Consider the following 18,978-nt stretch of genomic DNA (forward strand, 5'->3'; position numbering starts at 1 on the left):
CTATGTGGGCAGTGTTGTATGCTACTATGTGGGCTGTGCTGTATACTGCTACATGGGCTGTGCTCGCCAGAGACGGACTACACCTCAACAAACCTGGGAAACACACATTCGCCAGAAGACTCGCTACACTCATCAGGAGGGCGTTAAACTAGAAGAAGAGGGGACAGGAAGAAAAACATTAGACTCGAACAAAGAAGACCCAGGAAAACATACTCAGAAGGGAGGTAAGAACATTTCTAAAACAATCCACAGCGAGGAGATTAGAACAGAACAAAATCCTCTAAACTGCATGCTCGTAAACGCCAGAAGCCTGACAAACAAGATGGAAGAAGTAGAAGCAGAAATATCTACAGGTAACTTTGACATAGTGGGAAGAACCGAGACATGGTTAGATGAAAGCTATGACTGGGCAGTTAACTTACAGGGTTACAGTCTGTCTAGAAAGGATCGTAAAAATCGGAGAGGAGGAGGGGTTTGTCTCTATGTAAAGTCTTGTCTAAAGTTCACTTTAAGGGAGGATATTAGTGAAGGGAATGAGGATGTCGAGTCCATATGGGTCGAAATTCATGGAGGGAAAAATGGTAACAAAATTCTAATTGGGGTCTGTTACAAACCTCCAAATATAACAGAAACCATGGAAAGTCTACTTCTAAAGCAGATAGATGAAGCTGCAACCCATAATGAGGTCCTGGTTATGGGGGACTTTAACTACCCGGATATTAACTGGGAAACAGAAACCTGTGAAACCCATAAAGGCAACAGGTTTCTGCTAATAACCAAGAAAAATTATCTTTCACAATTGGTGCAGAATCCAACCAGAGGAGCAGCACTTTTAGACCTAATACTATCTAATAGACCTGACAGAATAACAAATCTGCAGGTGGTCGGGCATTTAGGAAATAGCGACCACAATATTGTACAGTTTCACCTGTCTTTCACTAGGGGGACTTGTCAGGGAGTCACAAAAACACTGAACTTTAGGAAGGCAAAGTTTGACCAGCTTAGAGATGCCCTTAATCTGGTAGACTGGGACAATATCCTCAGAAATAAGAATACAGATAATAAATGGAAAATGTTTAAGAACATCCTAAATAGGCACTGTAGGCGGTTTATACCTTGTGGGAATAAAAGGACTAGAAATAGGAAAAACCCAATGTGGCAAAACAAAGAAGTAAGGCAGGTAATTAACAGTAAAAAGAAAGCATTTGCACTACTAAAGCAGGATGGCACCATTGAAGCTCTAAAAAACTATAAGGAGAAAAATACTTTATCTAAAAAACTAATTAAAGCTGCCAAAAAGGAAACAGAGAAGCACATTGCTAAGGAGAGTAAAACTAATCCCAAACTGTTCTTCAACTATATCAATAGTAAAAGAATAGAAACTGAAAATGTAGGCCCCTTAAAAAATAGTGAGAAAAGAATGGTTGCAGATGACGAGGAAAAAGTTAACATATTAAACACCTTCTTCTCCACGGTATTCACGGTGGAAAATGAAATGCTAGGTGAAATCCCAAGAAACAATGAAAACCCTATATTAAGGGTCACACTCACCAATCTAACCCAAGAAGAGGTGCGAAGTCGGCTAAATAAGATTAAAATAGATAAATCTCTGGGTCCGGATGGCATACACCCACGAGTAGGGTTGAGCGACATATGTTTTTATAGGATCGGGTCGGATTTCACGAAACCCGACTTTTTCAAAAGTCGGGTCGAGTGAAATCGGCCGATCCTATAGAAAAGTCGGGGTCCGGGTCGGCCGAAACATGAAACCCAATGCAGTGCATTGGGTTTCTAATGGTTCCCAGGGTCTGAAGGAGCGGAAACTCTCCTTCAGGCCCTGCGATCCATATTAATGTGTAAAATACAGAATAAAAAAAAAATATATTGCTATACTCACCCTCGGACGCGCTCTGGTTGTAACCGGGAGCCTTCCTTCCTAAGAATCAGCGCTTGTAGGACCTTTCGATGATGTCGCGGCTTGTGATTGGTCACGTGAGCGGTCACATGGGCGTCACGTGACCAATCAGAAGCCGTGACGTCATTGAAAGGTCCTTCAAGTGCTGATTCTTAGGAAGGAAGGCTGCGGGTTACAACCAGGGCGCATCTGAGGGTGAGTATATACCTATTAGGAATATACTCACCCTCGGACGCGCCCTGGTTGTAATCCGCAGCCTTCCTTCCTAAGAATCAGCGCTTGAAGGACCTTTCGATGATGTCACGGCTTCTGATTGGTCGCATGAGCGGTCACATGGGCGTCACGCGACCAATCAGAAGCCGTGACGTCATCGAAAGGTCCTTCAAGCGCTGATTCTTAGGAAGGAAGGCTCCCGCTTACAACCAGGGGGCGTCCGAGGGTGAGTATAGCAATATTTTTTATTTTTATTCTTTATTTTACACTTAAATCTGAATTCCGATACCAATTCCCGATATCTTAAACATATCGGGAATCGGTATCGGAATTCCGATTCCAGATTCAGAAGATCGCCAACTTCATGGCCGACCCCACACAAGGGTCGGGTCGGGTTTCATGAAACCCGACTTTGCCAAAAGTAGGCGACTTCTGAAAATGGCCGACCCGTTTCGCTCAACCCTACCCACGAGTACTAAGAGAACTAAGTAATGTAATAGATAAACCATTATTTCTTATTTTTAGGGACTCTATAGTGACGGGGTCTGTTCCGCAGGACTGGCGCATAGCAAATGTGGTGCCAATATTCAAAAAGGGCTCTAAAAGTGAACCTGGAAATTATAGGCCAGTAAGTCTAACCTCTATTGTTGGTAAAATATTTGAAGGGTTTCTGAAGGATGTTATTCTGGATTATCTCAATGAGAATAACTGTTTAACTCCATATCAGCATGGGTTTATGAGAAATTGCTCCTGTCAAACCAATCTAATCAGTTTTTATGAAGAGGTAAGCTATAGGCTGGACCACGGTGAGTCATTGGACGTGGTATATCTCGATTTTTCCAAGGCGTTTGATACCGTGCCGCACAAGAGGTTGGTACACAAAATGAGAATGCTTGGTCTGGGGGAAAATGTGCGTAAATGGGTTAGTAACTGGCTTAGTGATAGAAAGCAGAGGGTGGTTATAAATGGTATAGTCTCTAACTGGGTCGCTGTGACCAGTGGGGTACCGCAGGGGTCGGTATTGGGACCTGTTCTCTTCAACATATTCATTAATGATCTGGTAGAACGTTTACACAGTAAAATATCGATATTTGCAGATGATACAAAACTATGTAAAGCAGTTAATACAAGAGAAGATAGTATTCTGCTACAGATGGATCTGGATAAGTTGGAAACTTGGGCTGAAAGGTGGCAGATGAGGTTTAACAATGATAAATGTAAGGTTATACACATGGGAAGAAGGAATCAATATCACCATTACACACTGAATGGGAAACCACTGGGTAAATCTGACAGGGAGAAGGAATTGGGGATCCTAGTTAATGATAAACTTACCTGGAGCAGCCTTTGCCAGGCAGCAACTGCCAAGGCAAACAGGATCATGAGGTGCATTAACCCCTTCATGAACCAGCCTATTTTGACCTTAATGACCTGGCCGTTTTTTGCAATTCTGACCAGTGTCCCTTTATGAGGTAATAACTCAGGAACGCTTCAACGGATCCTAGCGGTTCTGAGATTGTTTTTTCGTGACATATTGGGCTTCATGTTAGTGGTAAATTTAGGTCAATAAATTCTGTGTTTATTTGTGATAAAAACGGAAATTTGGCGAAAATTTTGAAAATTTCGCAATTTTCACATTTTGAATTTTTATTCTGTTAAACCAGAGAGTTATGTGACACAAAATAGTTAATAAATAACATTTCCCACACGTCTACTTTACATCAGCACAATTTTGGAAACAAAATTTTTTTTTGCTAGGAAGTTATAAGGGTTAAAATTTGACCAGCGATTTCTCATTTTTACAACGAAATTTACAAAACCATTTTTTTTAGGGACCACCTCACATTTGAAGTCAGTTTGAGGGGTCTATATGGCTGAAAATACCCAAAAGTGACACCATTCTAAAAACTGCCCCCCTCAAGGTGCACAAAACCACATTCAAGAAGTTTATTAACCCTTCAGGTGCTTCACAGCAGCAGAAGCAACATGGAAGGAAAAAATGAACATTTAACTTTTTAGTCACAAAAATGATTTTTCAGCAACAATTTTTTTATTTTCCCAATGGTAAAAGGAGAAACTGAACAACGAAAGTTGTTGTGCAATTTGTCCTGAGTACGCTGATACCTCATATGTGGGGGTAAACCACTGTTTGGGCGCACGGCAGGGCTTGGAAGGGAAGGAGCTCCATTTGACTTTTTGAATGAAAAATTGGCTGCACTCTTTAGCGGACACCATGTCACGTTTGGAGAGCACTCGTGTGCCTAAAAATTGGAGCTCCCCCACAAGTGACCCCATTTTGGAAACTAGACGCCCCAAGGAACTTATCTAGATGCATAGTGAGCCCTTTAAACCCCCAGGTGCTTCACAAATTGATCCGTAAAAATGAAAAAGTACTTTTTTTTCACAAAAAAATTCTTTTAGCCTCAATTTTTTCATTTTCACATGGACAACAGGATAAAATGGATCCTAAAATTTGTTGGGAAATTTCTCCTGAGTACACCGATACCTAACATGTGGGGCTAAACCACTGTTTGGGCACATGGTAAGGCTCGGAAGGGAAGGAGCGCCATTTGACTTTTTGAATGAAAAATTATCTCCATCGTTAGCGGACACCATGCCGCGTTTGGAGAGACCCTGTGTGCCTAAACATTGGAGCTCCCCCACAAGTGACCCCATTTTGGAAACTGGACCCCCCAAGGAACTTATCTAGATGCCTAGTGAGCCCTTTAAACCCCCAGGTGCTTCACAAATTGATCCGTAAAAATGAAAAAGTACTTTTTTTCACAAAAAATTTCTTTTCGCCTCAATTTTTTCATTTTCACAATGGCAATAGGATAAAATGGATCCTAAAATTTGTTGCGCAATTTCTCCCGAGTACGCCGATACCTCATATGTGGGGGTAAACCACTGTTTGGGCACACGGCAGGGCTCGGAAGGGAAGGCGCGCCTTTTGACTTTTTGAATGGAAAATTAGCTCCAATTGTTAGCGGACACCACGTCGCGTTTGGAGATCCCCTGTGTGCCTATGCATTGGAGCTCCCCCACAAGTGACCCCATTTTGGAAACTAGACCCCCCAAGGAACTTATCTAGATGCATACTGAGCACTTTAAACCCCCAGGTGCTTCACAGAAGTTTATAATGCAGAGCTATGAAAATAAAAAATAATTTTTCTTTTCCCAAAAATGATTTTTTAGCCTGGAATTTCCTATTTTGCCAATGGTAATAGGAGAAATTGGACCACAAATGTTGTTGTCCAGTTTGTCCTGAGTACGCAGATACCCCATATGTGGGGGTAAACCACTGTTTGGGCGCACGGCAGGGCTCAGAAGGGAAGGCACGCCATTTGGCTTTTTAAATGGAAAATTAGCTCCAATCATTAGCGGCACCATGTCGCGTTTGGAGAGCCCCTGTGTGCTTAAACATTGGAGATCCCCCACAAATGACCCCATTTTGGAAACTAGACCCCCAAAGGAACTAATCTAGATGTGTGGTGAGCACTTTGAACCCTCAAGTGCTTCACAGAAGTTTATAACGCAGAGCCATGAAAATAAAAAAAAAAATTTCTTTTCTCAAAAATGATTTTTTAGCCCACAATTTTTTATTTTCCCAAGGGTATCAGGAGAAATTTGACCCCAAAAGTTGTTGTCCAGTTTCTCCTGAGTACGCTGATACCCCATGTGTGAAGGTAAATCACTGTTTAGGCACATGCTGGGGATCGGAAGTGAAGTAATGACGTTTTGAAATGCAGACTTTGATGGAATGCTCTGCGGGCGTCATGTTGCGTTTGCAGAGCCCCTGATGTGGCTAAACAGCAGAAACCCCCACAAGTGACCCCATTTTGGAAACTAGACCCCGAAAGGAACTTATCCAGGTTTGAGGTGAGCACTTTGAACCCCCAAGTGTTTCACAGAAGTTTATAACGCAGAGCCGTGAAAATAATAAATACGTTTTCTTTCCTCAAAAATAATTATTTAGCCCAGAATTTTTTATTTTCCCAAGGGTTACAGGAGAAATTGGACCCCAAAAGTTGTTGTCCAGTTTCTCCTGAGTACGCTGATACCCCATGTGTGGGGGTAAACCACTGTTTGGGCACACGTCGGGGCTCAGAAGGGAAGTAGTGACTTTTGAAATGCAGACTTTGATGGAATGGTCTGCGGGCGTCACGTTGCGTTTGCAGAGCCCCTGGTGTGCCTAAACAGTAGAAACCCCCCACAAGTGACCCCATTTTGGAAACTAGACCCCCCAAGGAACTTATCTAGATATGTGGTGAGCACTTTGAACCCCCAAGTGCTTCACAGACGTTTACAACGCAGAGCCGTGAAAATAAAAAATCATTTTTCTTTCCTCAAAAATGATGTTTTAGCAAGCAATTTTTTATTTTCTCAAGGGTAACAGGAGAAATTGGACCCCAATAATTGTTGCGCAGTTTGTCCTGAGTATGCTGGTACCCCATATGTGGGGGTAAACCACTGTTTGGGCACATGTCGGGGCTCGGAAGTGAGGGAGCACCATTTGACTTTTTGAATACAAGATTGGCTGGAATCAATGGTGGCGCCATGTTGCGTTTGGAGACCCCCTGATGTGCCTAAACAGTGGAAACCCCTCAATTCTAACTCCAACACACCCCTAACCCTTATCCCAACTGTAGCCATAACCCTAATCACAACCCTAACCCCAACACACCCCTAACCACAACCCTAACCCCAACACACCCCTAACCAGAACCCTAATTCCAACCCAACCCTAACCCTAAGGCTATGTGCCAACGTTGCGGATTCGTATGAGATTTTTCAGCACCATTTTTGAAAAATCCGCGGGTAAAAGGCACTGCGTTTTACCTGCGGATTTTCCGCGGATTTCCAGTGTTTTTTGTGCGGATTTCACCTGCGGATTCCTATTGAGGAACAGGTGTAAAACGCTGCGGAATCCGCACAAAGAATTGACATGCTGCAGAAAATACAACGCAGCGTTTCCGCGCGGTATTTTCCGCACCATGGGCACAGCGGATTTGGTTTTCCATATGTTTACATGGTACTGTAAACCTCATGGAACACTGCTGCGGATCCGCAGCGGCCAATCCGCACCGTGTGCACAAAGCCTAATTCTAAAGGTATGTGCACACGCTGCGGAAAACGCTGCGGATCCGCAGCAGTTTCCCATGAGTTTACAGTTCAATGTAAACCTATGGAAAACAAAAATCGCGGTACACATGCTGCAGAAAAACTGCCCCTAACCCTAACCCTACCCCTAACCCTACCCCTAACCCTAACCCTACCCCTAACCCTAGTTCTTACCCCAACATTAGTGGAACAAAAAAAAAATTCTTTATTTTTTTTTATTGTCCCTACCTATGGGGGTGAAAAAGGGGGGGGGGGTCATTTACTATTTTTTTTATTTTGATCACTGAGATAGGTTATATCTCAGTGATCAAAACTCACTTTGGAACGAATCTGCCGGCCGGCAGATTCGGCGGGCGCACTGCACATGCGCCCGCCATTTTGGAAGATGGCGGCACCCAGGAAAGAAGATGGACGGACCCCGGGAGGCTAGGTAAGTATAAGGGGGATGAGATCAGGGCGGGGGGGAGATCAGGGCACGGGGGGGCGTCGGAGCACGGGGGGGTGGATCGAAACATGGGGGGTGGATCGGAGCACGGGGTGGGGGATCGCTGTGCGGGGGGGGTGGATCAGAGCACGGGGGGATCGCAGTGCGGGGGGGTGGATCGGAGTGCGGGGGGTTTGATTGGAGCACGGGGGGTGTGATTGGAGCATGGGGGGAGCGGACAGGAGGACGGTGGAGCGGAGCACAGGACCGGGTGGAGCGGTCCACAGATCGGGGGGCTAGGGGGGCGATCGGTGGGGTGGGGTGGGTGCACATAAGTGTTTCCAGCCATGGCCGATGATATTGCAGCATCGGCCATGGCTGGATTGTAATATTTCACCAGTTTTTTAGGTGAAATATTACAAATCGCTCTGATTGGCAGTTTCACTTTCAACAGCCAATCAGAGCGATCGTAGCCACGGGGGGGTGAAGCCACCCCCCCTGGGCTAAACTACCACTCCCCCTGTCCCTGCAGATCGGGTGAAATGGGAGTTAACCCTTTCACCCGATCTGCAGGGACGCGATCTTTCTGTGACACAGCATATGCGTCACAGGTCGGATTGGCACCGACTTTCATGACGCATACGCTGTGTCACAGGTCGGGAAGGGGTTAAAAGAGGTCTGGATACACATGATGAGAGCATTATACTGCCTCTGTACAAATCCCTAGTTAGACCGCACATGGAGTACTGTGTCCAGTTTTGGGCACCGGTGCTCAGGAAGGATATAATGGAACTAGAGAGAGTACAAAGGAGGGCAACAAAATTAATAAAGGGGATGGGAGAACTACAATACCCAGATAGATTAGCGAAATTAGGATTATTTAGTCTAGAAAAAAGACGACTGAGGGGCGATCTAATAACCATGTATAAGTATATAAGGGGACAATACAAATATCTCGCTGAGGATCTGTTTATACCAAGGAAGGTGACGGGCACAAGGGGGCATTCTTTGCGTCTGGAGGAGAGAAGGTTTTTCCACCAACATAGAAGAGGATTCTTTACTGTTAGGGCAGTGAGAATCTGGAATTGCTTGCCTGAGGAGGTGGTGATGGCGAACTCAGTCGAGGGGTTCAAGAGAGGCCTGGATGTTTTCCTGGAGCAGAACAATATTGTATCATACAATTATTAGGTTCTGTAGAAGGACGTAGATCTGGGGATTTATTATGATGGAATATAGGCTGAACTGGATGGACAAATGTCTTTTTTCGGCCTTACTAACTATGTTACTATGTTACTATGTTACTCTGGGGTGACTGCATTATACTCTGGGGTGGCTGCATTATATTCTGTAGGGTGGTGGCTGCATTATACTATATGTGGGCTGCATTATACTGTATCGAGGATTATGGGGAATTCGTTATACTATATGAAGAACTATGGGGTGCATTATACTATGGGAAGTGAATTGTACTACATGGATGACTATGGCAGTGCATTATACTATATGGAGCACTGTGAGGAGTGTATTATGCTAATGGAGGACTATGAGGAGTGTATTATGCTATATGGAGGACTGAGCAGTGTATTTTAATATATGGAGGACTATAGGCAGTGTATTATACTACATGGAGGACTGTGGTGCACATTATAATATATGGAGGACTATGGGATGTATTTTACTAAAAAAGTAAAATGCAGCATATTCAGATTGTTTTTGCTGGAACAAAAATCATTGTTCTCAGCAGCGCATCGCCAGCGTAAACTGTAGATGTGCTGCTGATAACATGATACTGTATGGTGATCTGTTAGTGATCTATTAGTGATCGTTCTGTCCCATAATTATTCCTCAGCTAGTGGAAAGATGCCGGAAAACAAGTGTTGAACAACTTCAGTATTGTCGATCAAACTCATTTAGCGGCCTGAACTCAGTGCTTGTAAATACAACCGAAATGCTTTTGTATGATGTGCAATATGTTAGCATTTGGGGACCCATTTTAAACTTTGCCTAGGGCCCCACATTGCCTAAAACCGGCCCTGCCTACAAGTTTACAAAGATATAATACAGTCACCATGTGACAAGTGGGCCTGTGTACCTTCAAATGCCAGGACTGAATTTTAGTCCCAGTCCGGCCCTGCCTTCATTTAAAAACTGCATTTTGTGCTTACTTGTGTTATTTTTGTCTAATATTTAAATTTGTTTTGTGATCTGAAACATTTAAGTGTTACAAACATGCAAAAGAATAGGAAATAAAGAAGATGGCAAACACTTTTTCACAGAACTGTATATACAGCCAAATAAAAAAAATGTAAATTTTTTTTTGTTTACACTGGAACCTAGATCTTTTACCTTTCTTGGACAATAAAGGAGGAGGAGGCAGTAGGTCAGAGGGTTACAACAGCTCTGGTGGTAGTAAGGTGATAGGATGTTTATCACAGGCTGTAGGCTTTTCTGAAAAGATGAATTTTCAGGTTGCATTTGAAGGTTTCAATTCTGGAAGACATTTGGGCATGCTGAGGTACTGAATTTCAGAGGATGAAGGATGCTTTAGAAAAATCTTGGAGTGTACCAGTCCCAAGGGACACAGAAAACCTTTGCGATATTTACATTTGAAATATTTTTAAGATATTGATTGTATGTATCTGATTAAAGATTAACAAATCGATTTACAGAACCCTGGTCCAGCAGCTAGGTCAGGTTTCCGTGGCCACTGAAAGGAAGCCATGTGAACTACTTCCTACCTGACAGCATTCCTAGCTGCTCTATTATTTAGCCAATCAAGGGAAAATTAATTGTTGACACTCAAGACCTTGCCCCGCTGGGCAAGTTTATAAAAAGAGAAACCGTGGATGCCACAAAAGGAATATGGACCCCTTGAATGGATCAGGGTCTCTGCAAATGTATGTGTTTATCTCTACTCCTAAAACCCTGGAGCCTTCAGCCAGCATATCCATCATCCGAACACATGTGCCATGGCTCATATAGGTTCCTCACATTAGCCAACATAGAGAATATCTAAGTTTTTTTTTGTCTGATCTGGAGTCTGATCATGGGGATTCTGTTCTGGGGACTGATTTGAAGAGTATATACTACAAGTGCACTCAGTACTGTCTAGTTATGCACCTTGATTTAACCCATTTATTTCAAAGGCGCTGAGTTTAAAAAGCAGATACAACACATTGACTGATGTAATGCTGTTTCTAAAAGAAATACAGGTTTTTTGACAATCATTTAATGCAGTGTTCCTCAACTCCGGTCCTCAAGAGCCACCAACAGGTCATGTTTTCAGGATTTCCTTAGTATTGCACAGGTTATTGAATGCTTGCCTGGCCAGGTGATTCAATTATCACCTGTGCAATGCTAAGGAAATCCTGAAAACATGACCTTTTGGTGGCTCTTGAGGACCGGAGTTGGGGAACACTGATTAATGAAATGATTATCCTGGGAATTCACCTTAACTACATTTAACACAGCTGTAGAAAAAGACATGGACCACACAACCAAAAATCAAACATTGATCAAGGTTAAAATTTAAAAAAATGAACATTCTGATAATACTATATGAATCCCACTCCCATGACACGATGACCCTCTCAGCAGGTCTCTAGTCTAAAAGGTGTTATGCTATGTGCCAATCACTGCCAAAGGGACAGTGCACCGGAGGAGGGGAGATCCAGTGGTCCACAGCACCCATGCTATAAGGCAAAGCCCCCATGGCTTCAGGTCACACCACGCCACAGGCACACTATCATAGCAGCAATGGCCGCCACCCAGCACCAACACCAAGTGACTAGACCTACAAAAGCATCTTACTTTTCTATAGAGAGACCGCAGGTTCAATTTACTTGGTACAAAGTAGACTCGGTTACACTGAGTGAAGGCATTTTGGAGCTTACAACATGTTTCATCTATGATCAGTCCATAAATTCTGTAGAGCAGGAGCATCTATGGATTATTCCATTATGCTACGCTCACATGAAGGTGTGCTAACTTAACAACTGAATATTATAGTAAAAGAAAAACAAGATTGAAAACTCCTTTAAATGCTCTCAAAAGAAGTCAAATATGAAATGGAGCAAAACTTCCAAGAAAAGCCAACTCGTAAAGCACTCCAATAAATCAGATAAGATAAAGCTTCACTCATCATTTGATTTATTGGCTTGTTGCTTCCTTTACATGTTACTATGTAGCACAGTAGTTCCTTTGTAATGTCATGTTTTGAGATTTATTTAATGTAATGCATTGTCAGCAAAGGAAGAATGTATAGCATAGAATTTGATATTTTGCGCTGTGTGGTAACCAAAAATGTTCGTGTCTGACATAAAGACACAATGACAGCAGGGAGTAACTGGTATTTAATTGAACCATATATCAAAGTCACATTTACACATGCTGTCATGGCTATGATGAACATCTTGAAGAAATAACATGATACAGACAAGTAAATAATAGTATGAAACTTTCGACATAAATAAGTTTATCGCAGTTGGCTTCAATCATTCAGCGTATATTACCAACTTGCTCTACAAGGATTTACTTGAAAATTATTTAATTTATGGATGGCCTTGGGAATGTATGAGAAAATATATTTTTTTGCTGTCCTGTGGTCATCATTATTTCCTCATTCACAGCCTGATTCAATTCTGATGCAAATGTTGAACCTGTAGGCCATTGACGTAGACTTTTAATACATTTATATTATCTTCTCAAAGGGTTTGTCTCATCTTGTGAAATGGGTGAAATTGTAAAGTGATTGTAAAAACTAGCAAATTTTCAATTAAGTTTTATTAAAAAATGACTTTGTTATCAAGAAAGGAGAAATTTTTAATTGTGTAGCTAAAGGGAATCTGTGGTGTATAATAACGCTGTTAACCTGCAGATAGAGGGCTCATCTGCAGGTTAATAGCACTCTGACACTGTGCGACGCAGGCACCGAGAGCCCCACTGCCAGGAGGAAATTAACTTTGTTCCTCCCAGTACGTTCACTCTTTCGGTTATAGGGGAGACGCTAGTGCAGTTTCAGTCACTGCTGTTTGCATAGTGAGCAGCGGCTGTAACCGCACCCCTGTTACTGGCTGAAAGCAGGCTCAGCATTAAAGTTGTCAGTCAGTGCAGGGCGTGCGGTAACAGCCGCTGCTCTCTACACACAGAGTGGTGACTGAGATCATGCCAGTGCCTCCTCTGGACTGAAAAAGTGAGGCTACCAGGAAGAAAAAAGTTACTTTCCACCTGGCAGCAGGGCTCTCTGTTCGGGGGCCGCACAGAGTCAGAATGGTATTAACCCCATATCTGTAGGTTAATAGCATTATTTTACATGACAGGTTCCAGTTAACTGCTTGTTGCCTAAGTTACCCGACACCTCTGCAGTTTATCATAAGTGTCTGGTTTCCTAGGGAATAAGTGTGCGCTTACAAGCTCTTTGCTGAGTTTGAAAGTGCTGCCCTCAAGCTTCAGTTGCCCTGCACTCATCCTGTGGGGAGGGGGGAAAAAGAGAAAAAAGAGAAAATATCTGCTTTTAGAAAATATTTATATTCATACTTATATATATGGCCTTATAAAACATAATATATTTTAAAAAAAAAAGAAAGAAAATAGTTTTTATTGAGATATGAAATATTTTCTTTATGAATTTCGTATACGCCATTAGAAAAATGTTTTAAAAACTTTTTTTGGTTTTTAAAATTGGATTTTATTTGGAACAGTTTTTAATGTTTATGTGTTTATGCGTATGTAGGGAGGAGAGCCGAACTAACATGTCTGGGCCGGAACTGTCAAGGCTGTCACCATTGTTTCAGGGGGAAGAGATTTCTGACCAGAACAGTTCAGGACACCTGACTGATGGGGGGGTGGGTCCGATATAAATAGCAGTCTGAGTGGGAAGATGGGACACTTGGCGGGGAACAAGCTTATGAGTAGTGAGACGGTTGACTCCCTCTTGACGGACCCATGCCAGCTAGCTGTGCCTGTATTCCCGGCTAGTGATACTGCCGACACATACTACCTTCAACCCAGAGAGACATTCGTATTGTGTAGTGACCAGGATAGAGTCCGTACCTTGGCTCCGCTCACCACCGCTGAGGCACTGCTTAGTCCCATCCTTGTGGTGCCTGCTAAGGACCGGCCCATGCCTGTGGCTGTATCTGTTGGACGGTATGCTTCTACTGTGGCCTTGTCTTCTGAACTTTCTGTTTCTTCCACTCTGCCGCCGAATTTCATCTCTACCCCACCATGTGCCTGGATCAGGAGATTACGTGCCAAAGGACCCGGAGGATTCATCATCGCGAGGAGACAGTGCTTTGCCCTTCTGTGGGACCGGATCGGAGACATCTCATGCCGCCTCTGGCGCCACTGAGGGATCTTTCAGCCACCTGCCTTCACCGCACAGAGACTGATAAGTTAACCTGTTATTACCTACTGCATTTCACTTTCCCTATCCACAAGTTCACATCCTTTACCCCCCTGTTTGTAATATCACTGTTTGATATAAAGAACCTGTTAACACTTGCTCTGCCTCCTGTGTGTCACTGCATCCTACGCACCTGCTAGCATCCCACACATGTAAAGCTCTGGATAAAGTTAGAGTGATATGGGTGTGTCTAGAAAGGGTTAATCCCTGGTATGGCACCAGCCCAAAAATGATATGCACTGACTTCCTTTATATATAAAATGCACAAAGCAACAATAGCTTATATATAATACCTGAAGAAGACTCATAAGATTTGAAACGCGTTGTATGCTGTGCTATTAAAACTTGGTTTGGGAATATATCATCGTATCTCACCCACTGTGTTCCGGGAGCGCACACTGTGATGGGGTGTACGGCAGAGCAAGAAGGGACAACAGGCCGAGGGATGATTCAACAGATTTATTATCAAGAATGCTGGAACAACACATGCAGGTAGATCTACAGAGTCCACAATTAGTCCAATGGAACAGGTTCGGGGGCACCTCCCGATAATCCTTGTGCCAGCTAACAAAGCAATAGTCCACACGAGTCCAAGGGATCCCAAAACAATCCCACGAACGACGAGATATCTCCTCAGCTCAAGTCTCGCCCCGTTCACTTCCGCAGTCACAGATGGACATGGGGTCTTGCCTCAGCTAAGAATCCCCACTCCTTCTCCTTCAAGGATCAACTCACATCTGATCTCAAAATAAGAATGGATTGTCTGAGCTCCTGGGATCCGCCCATGAAGGGGTTAGGGGTCACACCTTCTATTCAATGGTTGGGTCCACCAGAAGATTCTAGACTGGTGGGCTCCAGGCAGTCTATGTAATATGTAAATTTGACTAGCCACCTGCTGTGAGGAAGAATGGCTATTCCTCCACTAGTGATGTTGACAAAGCTTAATTACATTAAGGTCCTCGATGGATTGCCTCTGCCCGAACCACTCGGGGATCAGCCAGTGTGAGGAAAGCCCCTGAGTCACAAAATCCAATAAGTCTCTGTCCATCCAGCACGACCTCCTGCAAGTGCTTACCTCGATGAGCAGAAGTCGTCATAGCTGCGGGTCGCACACCATAAACTCCTAGTGGTGCAACATGGGTGGGTGAGGAACTAGGCCAGTCCTCACGTAGTGGTGACACGTCGTCCTCCATGGCACTTGGGTGTACATAATTAATAATACGACTGGGTACAGGATTAATCCTCATTTGAACAGCTGGGCAGGAGGCTTGCAGATGCCCCGGCTGTCCACATCGATAGCATCTCTGCTGGGTCTCACTCCATCCAAGGCGTCCTCTTGGGCGAGGGGTAAGGGAACCTGGAGGCCGGCTCCCACCTGAAGGTGCTGTAGGGGTTTGAGGACGACTTCTCCATGAGCTGGCTGGGCATGAGGCCTGCAGATGCCCCAGATGCCCACAACCATAACACTTGCGCTCTGCTACTTCCTCTCCTCGTCGTACTCCAGAAAAAGCAGTTGAAGCAACTGGAGGCACATTTACACGGGTATCAGCATGAGGTGGTGGCTTAGAGGAATGGAGAACAATGGGGACAGAAGAACAGGGGGCCACCGGTGTTGTGGAGCTGGTAGGCCTCTCTCCATCCTCCAACAGAATCCTCCACTGAGGCTTGATGGTGAGAGCCTCATCAGCTAGAGCTGCAGCTTCCTCCACAGTGGCTGGTCTCCTCTCACGCACCCATTCCCGGATCTCAGAAGGGCACTTGAAGTAAAACTGCTCTTTTAGGATAACCTGGAGGAAGGTCTCCCAGGTTAAGGCCTCATCTGCCTCCAGCCAGCGATGACATATCTGTTTGAGTCTGTGGGCATACATCTTGAAAGACACTTCCTCATCACAGGCTAAAGTACGGAACTGAGTCCTGTAAGTGTCTGGGGTAACAGCATAATGTTCTAGAATAGTCCGTTTAATCTCCGCATACTCACAGTTCCCCTGAGGGTCCATAGCTCTATAGGCTGCGGCAGCTCCACCCTCTAAGAGCCCCACCAGATGTCGGACTCGGTCCCTTTCCGGGACTTCCATTAATCGACACTGATGCTCAAAGTCCTGGAAGAAGCCCTCAATGTCGCCTGCAGCCTCATTAAAGGGCTTGAAGTCTTTGCGGGACACTCTGGGGAGTTCCCTCATGGTGGGTGCTGGGGTTAGAGTCTGTCTGGAGCTTCTAGCTGCTTCCAAAGCGATCTGCCTCTCCAGCAATGCCATCTCCTGAGCTCTGTGAATGGCCTCCCTCTCCCTCTCCTGAGCTCTGTGAATGGCCTCCCTCTTATCGTCCATGGTGGCCTCTTCTCCCAGCAATGCCAACTCCTCCTCGTACCACACAACCCACTGACTTTTTTGGGTATTTACCTCCGGCTGCCTTCTTTCCTCCATTTGCTGTGAGGATCCTTCCTCAGCGTCATCTTGCAGGCGAACTCCTTCCAAAGCCTCAATAAGCTGCTCCTTGGAGAGTCCCTTAAAACGGACTCTTACTTCACGGGCCTTTGATTGTAGGCTCCCCAAAGTCCAGTTCTTGTACTCTGCGGTGTTGGTTCCCGATGTTGGGCCATTGTCCTCCATTCCTTCTGCTCTGATCCCACTGCTTGCCACCAGTTTGTGACGGGGTGTACGGCAGAGCAAGAAGAGACAACAGGCCGAGGGATGATTCAACAGATTTATTATCAAGAATGCTGGAACAACACATGCAGGTAGATCTACAGAGTCCACAATTAGTCCAATGGAACAGGTTCGGGGGCACCTCCCGATAATCCTTGTGCCAGCTAACAAAGCAATAGTCCACACGAGTCCAAGGGATCCCAAAACAATCCCACGAACGACGAGATATCTCCTCAGCTCAAGTCTCGCCCCGTTCACTTCCGCAGTCACAGATGGACATGGGGTCTTGCCTCAGCTAAGAATCCCCACTCCTTCTCCTTCAAGGATCAACTCACATCTGATCTCAAAATAAGAATGGATTGTCTGAGCTCCTGGGATCCGCCCATGAAGGGGTTAGGGGTCACACCTTCTATTCAATGGTTGGGTCCACCAGAAGATTCTAGACTGGTGGGCTCCAGGCAGTCTATGTAATATGTAAATTTGACTAGCCACCTGCTGTGAGGAAGAATGGCTATTCCTCCACTAGTGATGTTGACAAAGCTTAATTACATTAGAGCTTAGGGCTGCAAGTATTGGGGGAAGGAGACATTGTTACAGGTGAACTCCCAGCCAAGAAAATACATAAATTACAGCTAATAGAAACCAGAGAACAGTTACATACATCAAATGGCATATTATTCAAATACAGGACAGGGCAAAAGTACATATCATGACACACACCACCTGAAGAAGAACTACACATGCGGCCTCCTTGTAGCATAGGAGAGTGAACAGTTAACAACAGAAGCTCGATGGTACTGCCTAATCGAATCATCACTCATCAGGAGCACATTGCCCCCTGACAGGCAGGAGGCTGAGAGTGGTGTGCTACTGAAGAAAGAAGATGTGAACTACTCTTCCACTGCAGTATTCACTACTGAGCACCATCATGGCCATTAAGATTTTGCCATGCATCAGATGTAATCTGTAGAATAAGTTACCGGTATAACCAAAAAGAGAAATCTTTCTTGTCATGAAGAAAATATAAGACTTGATTAATACATCTTTGAAATGTTGGGGGGTAGATTAATGAAACTGTCTTAAAGAAAAAATGGTCTTTGTAGCACAGTAACTAAGCACAGTACAGCTTTCATTTCTGATAGCTGGTATAGAATTCATTTTCTGATGATCGAACAGTTCAAAATAGGGAAAATTTATTAAGGAGGTGTGCGCCTATAACATTTAATGCATCCTATATCAGCGCACTTCAGTTTTATACTGGTGTAGGAAAAGCCAGGCTTAGGCCTCATTTAAATGTCTGTTATTCTTGTATGTGAGGTATTTGCGTTTTTCATGGATAGAACATGTACACATTATAGTCCAAGGACATGTTCACAAGTCCGTTTGTCTGTGGACCGATTGCGTGCCAAAAAAAACAAAGACAATAAGACACATTTGATCTGATTTTCTTATAAAACTTGCCCATTTAATTGAATGAGTCCATGAAAAAACAGATAAGCCATCATCCAGTGAGTCTCTCGACTGTCTGTCCCTTAGGCATCATTCAGACATCTGTTTTGCACATCACATATTTTTCACGAATACAACATGTATCCATTATAATCTATGATGCCAGTCACATGTCCGTTTTTCTCTATTATCACTGATGAAAAGTGCCGATCCGCGTGCCTTCTGTTTGCTGTCCGTATTTAACATAGTAAATAGTGATGAGCGAGTATACTCATTGCTCGGGATTTCCAGAGCACGCTCAGGAGACCTCCGAGTATTTATGACTGCTTGGAGATTTAGTTTTCTTCACGGCAGCTGAATGATTTACAACCCGAGCAACGAGTACACTCGCTCATCACTAATAGCAAAGTATTAGGGAACTTTTGTAATTTATTTATCCATCTGTGAAAAACACTAGTAAGATACTGATGGTTGAACATGGTCCAAACACTGATATCACACTGATGCAAAATATTGATGACACACTGATGGTAAAAAGAGACATACTGATTATACACTGAGGATAAAAATGGACACACGGACCAAACACTGATGATACACTGATCTAAAACACGAATGACACATTGATGGTAAAAACGGACACATGGACCATACACTGATGACATACTAATCTGACACACTGATGGTAAAAACAGTCATACTGATGACACAATGAGCCAACAAACTGATGATACACTGATGGTAAAAACAGTCATACTGATGACACAATGATCCAACACACTGATGATACACTGATGATAAAAACAGA

Source organism: Ranitomeya imitator, chromosome 2, assembly GCF_032444005.1.
Source record: "Ranitomeya imitator isolate aRanImi1 chromosome 2, aRanImi1.pri, whole genome shotgun sequence".
NCBI classification, from domain to species: domain Eukaryota; kingdom Metazoa; phylum Chordata; class Amphibia; order Anura; family Dendrobatidae; genus Ranitomeya; species Ranitomeya imitator.